The sequence below is a fragment of the Schistocerca cancellata genome, chromosome 3, assembly GCF_023864275.1.
Source record: "Schistocerca cancellata isolate TAMUIC-IGC-003103 chromosome 3, iqSchCanc2.1, whole genome shotgun sequence".
Classification (NCBI taxonomy): Eukaryota; Metazoa; Arthropoda; class Insecta; order Orthoptera; family Acrididae; genus Schistocerca; species Schistocerca cancellata.
Window position 1 is genome coordinate 332,404,467 of NC_064628.1, and position 13,227 is coordinate 332,417,693.

Genomic DNA, 13,227 nt, shown 5'->3' on the forward strand with positions numbered 1-13,227 from the left:
TACAGCCCACACCATTACGGAGCCACCACAAGCTTGTACAGTCCATTTTTGACGGGTCAGTGGCTTCGTGGGATCCGTGCCACACTCAAACCCTATCATCAACTCTTACCAATTGAAATTGGGGGCCATCTGACCAGGGAACGGTTTTCCAGTTGTCTAGGATTGAACCGATGTGCTAGCGAGCTCAGGAGAGGCACTGCAGGCGATGTCATACTATTAGCAAAAGCACTTGCGTCTGTTGTGTGCTGCATAGCCAAATAAAGCCATATCTCGGCGCAATCTCCTACCAGATACACTCGTAGTACGCCCCATATGGATTTCTGCTGGTATTACACGCTGCGTTGCTTCTCTGTTAGCACTGACAACTCTACACAAACGTCGCTGATCTCGGTCGTTAAATGAAGGCCTTCGGCCTCTGCCTTGTCAGCGGTGGGAGGTAATGCCTTAAATTTTGTATTCTCCCCAGACACCCGATCTCGGAATATTGAACTTCCTAACAATTTCCGAAAACAATGTCCAATGCCTCTAGCTCCAGCCATCATTCCGAGTTTGTATTAATTCCCGTCGTGCGGCCGTAATAACGTCGGAAACCTCTTCACATGTATCTCGTGAGTACAAGTGACCGATCCGTCGATGCATTGCCCTTTTATACACGATACTAAGCCATCTGTGTAGGTGCATATCGCTATTCCATGACTTTGGTCATCTCAGTGTGCACTGCCTGGCACAAACGTGAAGAACCCAGAACTGGAGGCGGGAACGAAATGATACATGTTGCTTTCAGACGACGTGGGTTCTTATTGCAGTGATTACATAATCGAGCCAATTTCACAAAGAACTTGGCAGTATGGGCTCATTTATTAGTGGGACGTTGACCTCATGTGGATACAAGTACTGATGCGATTGGAAAGACTGCCATAAAGCCGTGGCATCCACTGCTAAGGCAGGCTGGCCTGTTGTAACTAGTCCTCGATATCCTAGATACACGCAACGGAAGGATTTCACGTCCCAGTTAGTTCAACGCATGTTCTACCGGGACTAGGTACCCCAACAATTCAGGCACGTGTCATTTGTGGACGACCTTCGAAAAATTGCGTCACTGTACCGTCGCACGAGAACTCATAGGGTGAGTGCCGTACCTCGGGCTCTCACTGTCAGCCCTGACTGTAAGTCAGTCACGACTGGTGCCCACACAATGACGCCTACTGTAATACCGCTGCACCTCGTCAAAACATTAGTAGAACGGGACCTCTCCCCAGGTCGCCGCCTCACTCGCCGGCGGTGATCACGTGGGGACAGTGTGGACGCAATACGACGCCATTCATCAGCAGTCCATGGTTCCCAGTCAGGGAACCACTCCAAACGCAGCCACTTGTGTTGTGGTGTTAACGGTAGTCCATTATTGGGACAATATTTTAATTCTCTAGTCCGGTTGTTGACGCTCTCCAACCAATGGGAGGATGACATAAAACTGTTTCAGGGAGCCCATTACACACTCTTCGATGGCAGGTGCATATTTCATGGGGATACAATGTGCTTGGTGCACAATACGGTGCTACTCGCTTATGCTGGTCATTTGCTATCGGAAGGAATTTTGACGAGTATAAAGTCCCACATAGATGTACAGCTGGATCGGAGCGTCGTAGAAACGACGTTTTACTTCATTGAAACAGAGACGCTACTACAAATGTGACACGCGTCATTTCAAGTGCCGGATACTCATTCCTTGAGTAATACGCTGTTACTCGTATCTCACGAGGAATCGCATCTTCCTGATAAAGGTCGAGATTTTTTAATCTGCTCTCGAGCCACCTCTTCTTCCCAGCCGACACTTATTTAGATGACTCCCCTGATCGTTCTGTCGCGAATTTCTCCTTGCAGTTTCTTGTTCTGATAGTTCACTGATTTGTAGAACAGCTGCAGTTCATGTATTTCTTGTCGAGAGGCTAACGAAAATTGTTCAGCCAGCTGACATAACCTCGTTGTGGTAAGTTTAAATGCGTTTTAGACGTAGTTCATTTTGTGTAGGCGACAGTATGTTATTTATCTGGCTATAATAGTTTTTGTGATATGCGGAGTTAAGAAGGAAACTTGTCTTGGCGCGAGAATTCCTCCTGTTTCAATAAACAGCGTAACACCGACATTGTTTAAAATTAAGAAACAGTTCTTAACTAGGTCAGAGAAACCACCGAGAGCAGCACCAAATGCGAATTTCAGAATTATTACGTGGCTTTTGTAGGAGGTAGAGATTCAAATATTGACTGTAGAGCTTCAAGAAGGCAATTTTAATAATCACACACATAGGAAACTCAGTACTAAGCTTTGCAACGATTCTTTGCCGAGGGGGAATTAACAAAAAAAAATGGGCATGAGTTCAATAGCTTGTGAGGTACAATGTCATAAGTTTCGAGATGTTTACGAACAGGAAAGTTTCATCGGTTTCAAAAACCGTGAAGTAACTCCGACATTGACTGAAATTAAGATCAGAATTTTAAGGTGCTTAGAGCCACTACACAGAACATTTTACTTGATTTTGGTCGGAGATAAAGACCTTAACGCAACTGTCTATCGCCACGGAGAGCGAGGCGCTGTGACAGTTACAAGAGGACAATACTTGACACGAAGATGACGTAACTTTGCAAATTAAACGTCAGGTACCAAATAGTTCAATTCTGACTATAGTCAACGTGAGATAGTTACGGAGGTGCTGAACGAACTCCAATGGCGGACTCTTCAGGGAAGGTGTGGTGCGTCACTGAGACGCTTACGGGTGAAATTTCGTCAAGTGTCGAGCAATAAAATAATTCATCCCGTGAAATGCAGAGGACCAGCAACAAATTACTTATTCCCATGAAATGCACAGAACGAGAAAAACGGGGAAACTGAAGTTCATACGAACGTTGTTCAACGGTGACGTTCCCACGCACTATTCGTAAATGGAACAGGAAAGGGAAGAAGAGATATTGGTGCGAGAGGAACACTCCGTTGCAGCGAGTATACAGGGTGGTCCATTGATCGTGACTCACGAAATAAGCGTCAAACGAAAAAACTGCAAAGAACGAAACTTGTCTAGCTAGAAGAGGGAAACCAGATGTTGCTATGGTTGGTCGCTAGATGGCGCTGCCATAGGTCAAACGGATATCAGCTGCGTTTTCTTTAGTAGGAACCCCCATTTTTATTACATATTCTTGTAGTACGTAAAGAAATATGAATGTTTTAGTTGGACCACTTTTTTCGCTTTGTGATAGATGGCACTGTAATAGTCACAAACATATGACTCACAATTTTAGACGAACAGTTGGTAATAGGTAGGTTTTTTAAATTAAAATATAGAACGTAGGTACGTTTGAACATTTTACTTCGGTTGTTCCAATATCATACATGTACCTTTGTGAACTTATCATTTCTGAGAACGAATGCTGTTACAGCGTGCTTAACTGTAAATACCACATTAATGCAATAAATGCTCAAAATGATGTCCGTCAGCCTCAATGCATTTGGCAATACGTGTAACGACATTCCTCTCAACAGCGAGAAGTTCCCCTTCGGTAATGTTCGCACATGCATTGACAATGCGCTGACGCTAGTTGTCAGGCGTTGTCAGTGGATCACGATATCAAATATCCTTCAACTTTCCCCACAGAAAGAAATCCGGGGACGTGAGATCCGGTGAACGTGCGGGTCATGGTATGGTGCTTCGACGACCAAGGCATTTGTCATGAAATATGCTATACAATACCGCTTCAACCACACGCGAGCTATGTGCCGGACATCCATAATGTTGGAAGTACATCGCCATTCTGTCATGCAGTGAAACATCTTGTAGTATCATCGGCAGAACATTACGTAGGAAATTAGCATACATTACACCATTTAGATTGCCATCGATAAAATGGAGGCCAATAATCCTTTCTCCAATATTGCCGCACCATACATCAACCCACCAAGGTCGCTGATGTTCCACTTGTCGCAGCCGTCGTGGATTTTCCGTTGCCCTATAGTGCATATTACGCCGGTTTACATTACCGCTGTTGGTGAATGACGCTTCGTCGCTAAATAGAACGCGTGCAAAAAATCTTTCATCGTCCCATAATTTCTGTTGTGCCCAGTGGCACAACTGTACGCGACTTTTAAGTCGTCGCCATGTAATTCCTCGTGCTTAGAAATATGGTAAGGGTGCAGTCGATGTTGATGTAGCTTTCTCAACCCCGACGTTTTTAAGATTCCCGATTCTCGTGCAGTTAGTCTGCTATTGATGCGCGGATTAATCGAGGCAGCAGCTACATCACCTACTTGGGCATCATCATTTGTTGCCGGTCGTGGTTGACGTTTCACATGTGGCTGAACACTTCCTTTTCAAAATAATTGAAATACCATGATCGCTTCAATCGTTTATTAGATGACCGGATTCAGCACTCTGAAGGTGCCATCATCAGATCTGTGAAGGTATAACTTAACAGATTAGAGGGAAGGCTTACATGAGTTAACTATATACATTGTAATTATTACAGAACCACATACCTGAAACGTGGATTAACATTTATAAAACCATATGGACATCATGGCATATGAGACAGACCATCTGATAACATCATTGTCACAACCAATAAAAAATAATTAAAAAACTGCTCTCACCGTTGTTCTTTCCATAAAATATAAAAATGGAGTCTCCAGATGAAACCGCCACTGCTCGCCTAACACCTGTCGGCATCATCACTGCCGTATTCCGCGCAGGCTTACCTGCTGTGATTCTAGCGGTTCACAACCGGCCACCAAATAGCGCTGTCCAAGCAGCGCATACACAGTCCCACGGTATAACCACTCATTGCTACTAAAACACAACTTGAACTGCTTGTCACATACCCATGCAAAGCCCACATTTGCGCATACATTTCCTGTACATACTACAATCACTATAAAGTACGTCAATTACAAAGTAAAAGCATCTGAGGCATAGACATTATCGATTAGCACCTTACAAAACTACATATTATAATCTACCTTTATTCATATAAGGATGTCAGGAATATGCACACAGAAAGCTGTTCATAACACGACTTAGGGTAACGTGACGAGCGATTAAAACCTGTATGCTGGGCTTTATCTGTCTAGGCACTATGGTCTTAGGTATTGTAAGCACCAAAAAGAACATATTCCTTTGCAATAAAGTCTCTCACCATCCATACATTCGTTATGAGCAAGGTACGAATCAACTACGAAAATCTGCATAGCCACATGGAATTAAGGAATGCCAGGTCAGAACCAAACCGAAGGGCACAAGAACAGGGGGGGAAAATGACATGCGGACCAAGATGCACAGTTACTCTACGTACGCTCCCATCGGCATGGCACTTGTTTCGTCCATGGGCCTCACCGAATGGGGAGTAATGACAAACTATATTACTATGATACCAAAATAACAAGCGTTCTAGCTTCATACATAAATAAATCTGTAAAATATAAAAATAAGTAAACTAAAAACGTAACGAAGACATGCTTGGCGGGCAATCGTAATCATTGAGTAAAGTTTTACTGGCGAAGCTGGCCAACTAAACTAGGCCCTCCAAAAAAAACATTAGCAGTAATCTAAAGGTGGCTTTCCGAGCATAAAAGATACACAGCACCCATCACAATGTCTGAATAGGCTGCACACGATGTCTAGAGCACCGCATCAAATATGTCAAAGAAATTATGATCCGCCGATTCTAACTGGTCGTTCACATTTTGCTCGGAAACCTCTACACTCGGTTCTACCGATGATGCAGCAGATGGTGAGCTCCGCCTTAATGTCGGAAGCAAGACTGGCAGGCTTTACCATTTCCGCTAGCCGCCCGAAACCAGACAGAATCAGCTCCGATCCAAAGCGACACACGTTATTGGTACCGACATGAGCCACCGTCTGCAGTTGGCTGCACCCTGCACTCTTCATGCCATTCGGAAGCACCCTTGCTACATCCGGAATAAGTCCCCCCCCCCCCCCCCCCGGAATGCACAAAGAGTGCACACTGGTTTCCTTCCCCTCCTTGGCAGCCATGTCCCTAAGGGGCCCCGTTACGCGCCTAACGTTGGAGCTCCCAACTACGAGCAAACCCACCTTCTGTGAATGCCCAGACCTTGCGGGCCGAGAAGCTTCCTCTGGAACGGGGTGGACGACCGTGTCCGGCTCAGAGAGGCTCAGAGACATCGTCAGCCACAGATAACGCCCGAAACCTGTTCGTCAAACGAACCGGGGAGGCCCCACGGAAATTTTTCGCTGCCTGCCAGACTTTGGAATGATCTCCCACTAGACCACGGGTGAGGGACGTGGTCGACGTCCCCCTCCCCCCCCCCCCCCCCCCCCGTCCCCGCGTCCGATCTCCAACAGTGACGCTCCTTGGCAGCAGTCTCAAGCTGTGTGACGGAATCCAAGGCAGCCTGAAGTTGTGAGCGAAGGGTCGCCAGCTCAGCTCGAATCTGTACACAACAATCACAGTTCCTATCCATTACTGCACCCCTCCTGTTTGAAGCTCGTAAAAATATGTAACAAGCGAACGGTGTACTCGCCTTAGTAGAAGCAGGAAGTAGCGGTGCGGTCTTGCTGACGGTCTAACTGACACTGAGCTGTACTAACCAAACAAAAGCAATTAGTAAACGGTCCATTTTAACACGGGTAATATATCACGAAGCAAATACCGTCCGCACTAGCGGAATGTTACGTGATACCACGTACTTATACGTTTGTGACCATTACAGCGCCATCTGTCACAAAGCTAAAAAGTGGTCCAACTAAAACATTCATATTTCCTTACGTTCTACACGAATATGTAATAAAAATGTGAGTTCCCATTTAATAAAAACGGAGTTCATATTCGTTTGAACTACGGCAGCGCCATCTAGCGGGCCAACCATAGCGCCATCTGGTTTCCTCCTTCAAGGCAGACGAGTTTCGTTCTTTGTAGTTTTTTCGTTTGATGCTTATTTCGTGAGATATTTGGCCCGGTCACTATCAGTGGACCACCCTGTAGATGTAGATGTAAAAGGAAAATATTGGGGAAATGAGGGCATGGTTGAGGAGGGGGGTGCTGATGACAGTTAGACAAATTATTCAGAGCATAAAAGATGTAATATCAAGGAAAGGACACTGGTTTTCGACACCTGTAGTGCTCATAATTGGACTCAGTGAGAATGGTGACCTGCTCTAATGTGTGTATATTATTATTCCTTGTGAACGCCGGTAAATAATTCGAATATGATAATCCAGTGTTTTGTAAACTGGTGTAAATGGACTGTCTGAAATGGCGGTATTGCTCGAGTAAATAAATAAACACGTGTTTGTGGGCAGATTAATTAATTTGAAATTAGCGAGCTGCCTGGAATTGCCGATTAGAGCAAAATTGTTCAGAGGGTGACCAGAGCTCAGCAACTATGCACGAATGCTGTGAGGCTAACGCGAATAAAAAGAGGTAAAAATGGGAGTAGAGTGGAGGGGGTTTGTGTTGGGCAATGTCCCGGGAAAAAAATTCCCGTTAGTTCGCTACGTACCACAGGCAGGCAGCTGTGATCGGCTGGCGGCGCTGCGCGTGTTAATCCCGCGAACAAATCGCGTGGTGTAGTGGTGGGGGGAGTATTATTGGTGGCGAGGGAGAGGTGTGAGGGGAGGTGGGGGGGGGGAGAAGCCGAATAGGACGAACTGCACGCTTGCGCTCACCTGCATCGATTCCGGCTGACGGGGCGCTCGCCGCTGGTTTACGACCGCACTGCTGTTTGTTTTCTTTCCGCTGGCACCGTTATTGAATTAAGCATTCATGCAGCTCTTCTGCATAACAGCGAGCGGATTTAAGTTCCCTCGCGGAAGTGCTAATGGTAACGTGAAGCACACTGCACTCAGAAACGCCATGCCGCAGACTTCTGGCGGTGACGGGAAAGGAAGTGGGGAAAGCTCTCTGCAGCATTGTTGCCGAGAGACGCACAAAGGTTGTGCTACGAGTTATGTGAAATACTTTATCAGAACAAGGCGCAGAAGTACCGTATCCTTTGAAACACGTAAATTTTCAGCGGTATAGAAGATATTGCTCTTCTCCATTAGCACGACACCAGAAATAAACAAAATAGATCAGGCTAATACCGTGTAACACCACCTTTGGTCGCAAAAATGGCGTCAGTTCTCTGGAGAAGATAATCTGTAAATTTCTTCAGGTATGTGCCGTCCAGTTGCAGCCAGTTGAATCCCGTGCAGCTATCGTATTCCGAAAATGTTGACTTTTACGTCTTATTCTCTGTTCCAAATAGACCCAGATGTTTTCTATAGGTTAAGGTCAGGTGATGAAGCATGCCACTCGGAATACTATTTGGTGCCTTACGCAATGTTGAAAGAAACATTCCGGTTCATATTGGGTACAACTCATGGTACGAAAACACCCCGAAAACATCACTGAAATACGACGTAATATTTCACGGGTGAACGACCAGTTGTCAGTGCACAGTTGGCACAGTATTTCGGCAAGCGGCCACATCATCAAGTGCTCTCATGATCCGATAGCTTGGGAGCTGGTTAGGCCTATATCATCTACATCTACATCCATACTCCGCAAGCCACCTGACGGTGTGTGGCGGAGGGTACCTTCAGTACCTCTATCGGTTCTCCCTTCTATTCCAGTCTCGTATTGTTCGTGGAAAGAAGGATTGTCGGTATGCCTCTGTGTGGGCTCTAATCTCTCTGATTTTATCCTCATGGTCTCTTCGCGAGATATACGTAGGAGAGAGCAATATACTGCTTGACTCTTCGGTGAAGGTATGTTCTCGAAACTTTGACAAAAGCCCGTACTGAGCTACTGAGCGTCTCTCCTGCAGAGTCTTCCACTGGAGTTTATCTATCATCTCCGTAACGCTTTCGCGATTACTAAATGATCCTGTAACGAAGCGCGCTGCTCTCCGTTGGATCTTCTCTATGTCTTGTATCAACCCTATCTGGTACGGATCCCACACTGCTGAGCAGTATTCAAGCAGTGGGCGAACAAGCGTACTGTAACCTACTTCCTTTGTTTTCGGATTGCATTTCCTTAGGATTCTTCCAATGAATCTCAGTCTGGCATCTGCATTACCGACAATCAACATTATATGATCATTCCATTTTAAATCACTCCTAATGCGTACTCCCAGATAATTTATGGTATTAACTGCTTCCAGTTGCTGACCTGCTATTTTGTAGCTAAATGATAAAGGATCTGTCTTTCTGTGTATTCGCAGCACATTACACTTGTCTACATTGAGATTCAGTTGCCATTCCCTGCACCATGCATCAATTCGCTGCAGATCCTCCTGCATTTCAGTACAATTTTCCATTGTTACAACCTCTCGATACACCACAGCATCATCTGCAAAAAGCCTCAGTGAACTTCCGATGTCATCCACCAGGTCATTTATGTATATTGTGAATAGCAACGGTCCTATGACACTCCCCTGCGGCACACCTGAAATTACTCTTACTTCGGAAGACTTCTCTCCATTGAGAATAACATGCTGCGTCCTGTTATCTAGGAACTCCTCAATCCAATCACACAATTGGTCTGATAGTCCATATGCTCTTACTTTGTTCAATAAACGACTGTGGGGAACTGTATCGAACGCCTTGCGGAAGTCAAGAAACACGGCATCTACCTGTGAACCCGTGTCTATGGCCCTCTGAGTCTCGTGGACGAATAGCGCGAGCTGGGTTTCACATGACCGTCTTTTTCGAAACCCATGCTGATTCTTACAGAGTAGATTTCTAGTCTCCAGAAAAGTCATTATACTCGAACACAATACGTGTTCCAAAATTCTACAACTGATCGACGTTAGAGATATAGGTCTATAGTTCTGCACATCTGTTCGACGTCCCTTCTTGAAAACGGGGATGACCTGTGCCCTTTTCCAATCCTTCGGAACGCTACGCTCTTCTAGAGACCTACGGTACACCGCTGCAAGAAAGGGGGCAAGTTCCTTCGCGTACTCTGTGTAAAATTGAACTGGTATCCCATCAGGTCCAGAGGCCTTTCCTCTTTTGAGCGATTTTAATTGTTTCTCTATCCCTCTGTCGTCTATTTCGATATCTACCATTTTGTCATCTGTGCGACAATCTAGAGAAGGAACTACAGTGCAATCTTCCTCTGTGAAACAACTTTGGAAAAAGACATTTAGTATTTCGGCCTTTAGTCTGTCATCCTCTGTTTCAGTACCATTTTGGTCACAGAGTGTCTGGAGATTTTGTTTTGATCCACCTACCGCTTTGACATAAGACCAAAATTTCTTAGGATTTTCTGCCAAGTCAGTACATAGAACTTTACTTTCGAATTCATTGAACGCCTCTCGCATAGCTCTCTTCACACTACATTTCGCTTTGCGTAATTTTTGTTTGTCTGCAAGGCTTTGGCTATGTTTATGTTTGCTGTGAAGTTCCCTTTGCTTCCGCAGCAGTTTTCTAACTCGGTTGTTGAACCACGGTGGCTCTTTTCCATCTCTTACGATCTTGCTTGGCACATACTCATCTAACGCATATTGTACGTGTGGCGACGACAATTCTGCTGTTCCTCTGCCTGTTTTTGAAGTCAATTCGTTGTGGGGTACCTTTTCCATCTTCTTAATCAGCTTAATTGCGAATTCACAGGCCTTACGAAGGACGTAGCCGGTATTACGAGTGATCAGCAGACCCTTAATACAATGTCGATAAATTCTTTAATGACGCAATCCCATAAGTTATATTTCATCACATTTTTGTATGGTCACAAACGACGTATGATAGCGACGATATCCTTAGTAATGTCTCAGAAGTCACAGTCAGTCCGATGAAGTATAGAAAGGAGATAGCCCCTCAACAAATTAGCTCCTGAGACACGCAGAGAAACAGCCCAGGTGACGCCAGCTTTCTTAGCTGGGAGCCAACCTAGGACGGAGCCCTGTGTTGGCAGAGCGAGTTGGTTCAAATGGCTCTGAGCACTATGGGACTTAACTTCTGAAGTCTCAGTCCCCTAGTTCTTAGAACTACTTAAACCTAACTAACCTAAGGACATCACACACATCCATGCCCGAGGCAGGATTAACCTGCGACCGTAGCGGTCACGCGATTCCAGACTGTAGCGCCTAGAAGCGCTCGGCCACCCTGGCCGGCTGACGGAGCGAGTTGGTAGAGGATGTGTTTGGTGAGGATTCCGGATATAACGGCAATTCCGTAGGAAGGGGGGGGGGGGGGGGAGGCAGAACTCCAGCGCGGTCAGTTCGTTTGTGCGCCTCTTGACAGCAACTAGGTCCCTTGTCGAAATATTGTGTCTACTGGACACTAACGTACCCGTGAACTAAACACATCAAAAGAAAGTTTTTCATCATCCTGAACTCCTGAAGACAGACGCTGACTGTGGATATTGTATAACAGACACAGTCTGAAACTGAAACTTCCTGGCAGATTAAAACTGTGTGCCCGACCGAGACTCGAACTCGGGACCTTTGCCTTTCGCGGGCAAGTGCTCTACCAACTGAGCTACCGAAGCACGACTCACGCCCGGTACTCACAGCTTTACTTCTGCCAGTACCTCGTCTCCTACCTTCCAAACTTTACAGAAGCTCTCCTGCGAACCTTGCAGAACTAACACTCCTGAAAGAAAGGATATTGCGGAGACATGGCTTAGCCACAGCCTGGGGGATGTTTCCAGAATGAGATTTTCACTCTGCAGCGGAGTGTGCGCTGATATGAAACTTCCTGGCAGATTAAAACTGTGTGCCCGACCGAGACTCGAACTCGGGACCTTTGCCTTTCGCGGGCAAGTGCTCTACCAACTGAGCTACCGAACCAGGAAGTTTCATATCAGCGCACACTCCGCTGCAGAGTGAAAATCTCATTCTGGAAACATCCCCCAGGCTGTGGCTAAGCCATGTCTCCGCAATATCCTTTCTTTCAGGAGTGCTAGTTCTGCAAGGTTCGCAGGAGAGCTTCTGTAAAGTTTGGAAGGTAGGAGACGAGGTACTGGCAGAAGTAAAGCTGTGAGTACCGGGCGTGAGTCGTGCTTCGGTAGCTCAGTTGGTAGAGCACTTGCCCGCGAAAGGCAAAGGTCCCGAGTTCGAGTCTCGGTCGGGCACACAATTTTAATCTGCCAGGAAGTTTCATATCAGCGCACACTCCGCTGCAGAGTGAAAATCTCATTCTGGAGACACAGTCTCTTTGACAGTTCAGAGATGTCACTAAACCCGTCCAAAGTTTCAAACAACCACCCATGAGCAGCACCTATTAGATTGGGGGCTGGGGGGAGGGAATCCGAGAGCCGAACAGTTCCAGTCATTCCACAAGGAAGGACGTACACAGCTCGTATTGTCAGTTGTTCAACCAGGCCTAGATGGTCAATACCGCGATTCGATCGCGTCCGCATTATACTTAATGCCAGGAAGGGCTATCAACAAGGGACGTCTCCAGGCATCTAATAGTGCATATGTGTGACCCTTTACCAACGTGACAGAAGCACCCATGACCAACTGAAATTTCACACGTTTCCCACAAATGAGTAAGAGAACAGAAATTTTGTCTGAGTGATGAATCACTGACAAGGCTGCACGCTTGCTAGTTGCAAACTTGGAATATACTGCATTACTGACAAGGGCCTAGTGACTAGATTTTCTTGAGTGGGCCGAATTAGCATGTTTGTTCCGTTGCAAACTTATGTATTGTACACGTCCTTTCCTACCACAAACGTAAAACTGACTTTGCAGGAGGAGCAGGCTTGGTGTTTATGCTGTGTATAACAGCGAGGGCAAGACACAATTTAAAAAAATGGTTCAAATGGTTCTGAGCACTATGGGACTTAACATCTGTGGTCATCAGCCCCCTTGAACTTAGAACTACTTAAACCTAACTAACCTAAGGACATCACACACATCCATGCCAGAGGCAGGATTCGAACCTGCGACTGTAGCAGTCCCGCGGTTCCGGACTGAGCGCCTAGAACCGCTGCAACGTCCCCTTATAACAATCGTACATGACTATGCTTAAACTGACACACAATGTTTTTAGCGCAACGCAATCTGACTATCAAAGATCCCTGCAAAAGAATGGCCCTGAGTAACATTAACCTATACCTTTCACAAATCACTTACCTCACAAAAATCTTCGTCACTCGAACTACTGCAATACAGCGAGCGCCACTACTGCCAGCTAAATAAAAGATTCAAACTACAGAAGGCACCAACTACTGATAGGGATAGTTAGCAAATGAAAGATATTAATAGAGA

The 13,227-nt window shown here is 45.8% G+C and overlaps 1 non-coding gene across 1 annotated transcript; it reads right to left on the reverse strand.

Annotated features, from left to right (window-relative positions):
* Positions 1-11,724: 11,724 nt before the first annotated feature.
* Positions 11,725-11,799, reverse strand: Trnas-cga (transfer RNA serine (anticodon CGA)). The gene has a single exon. It is a non-coding gene; the product is annotated as a tRNA-Ser (tRNA).
* Positions 11,800-13,227: the final 1,428 nt, after the last annotated feature.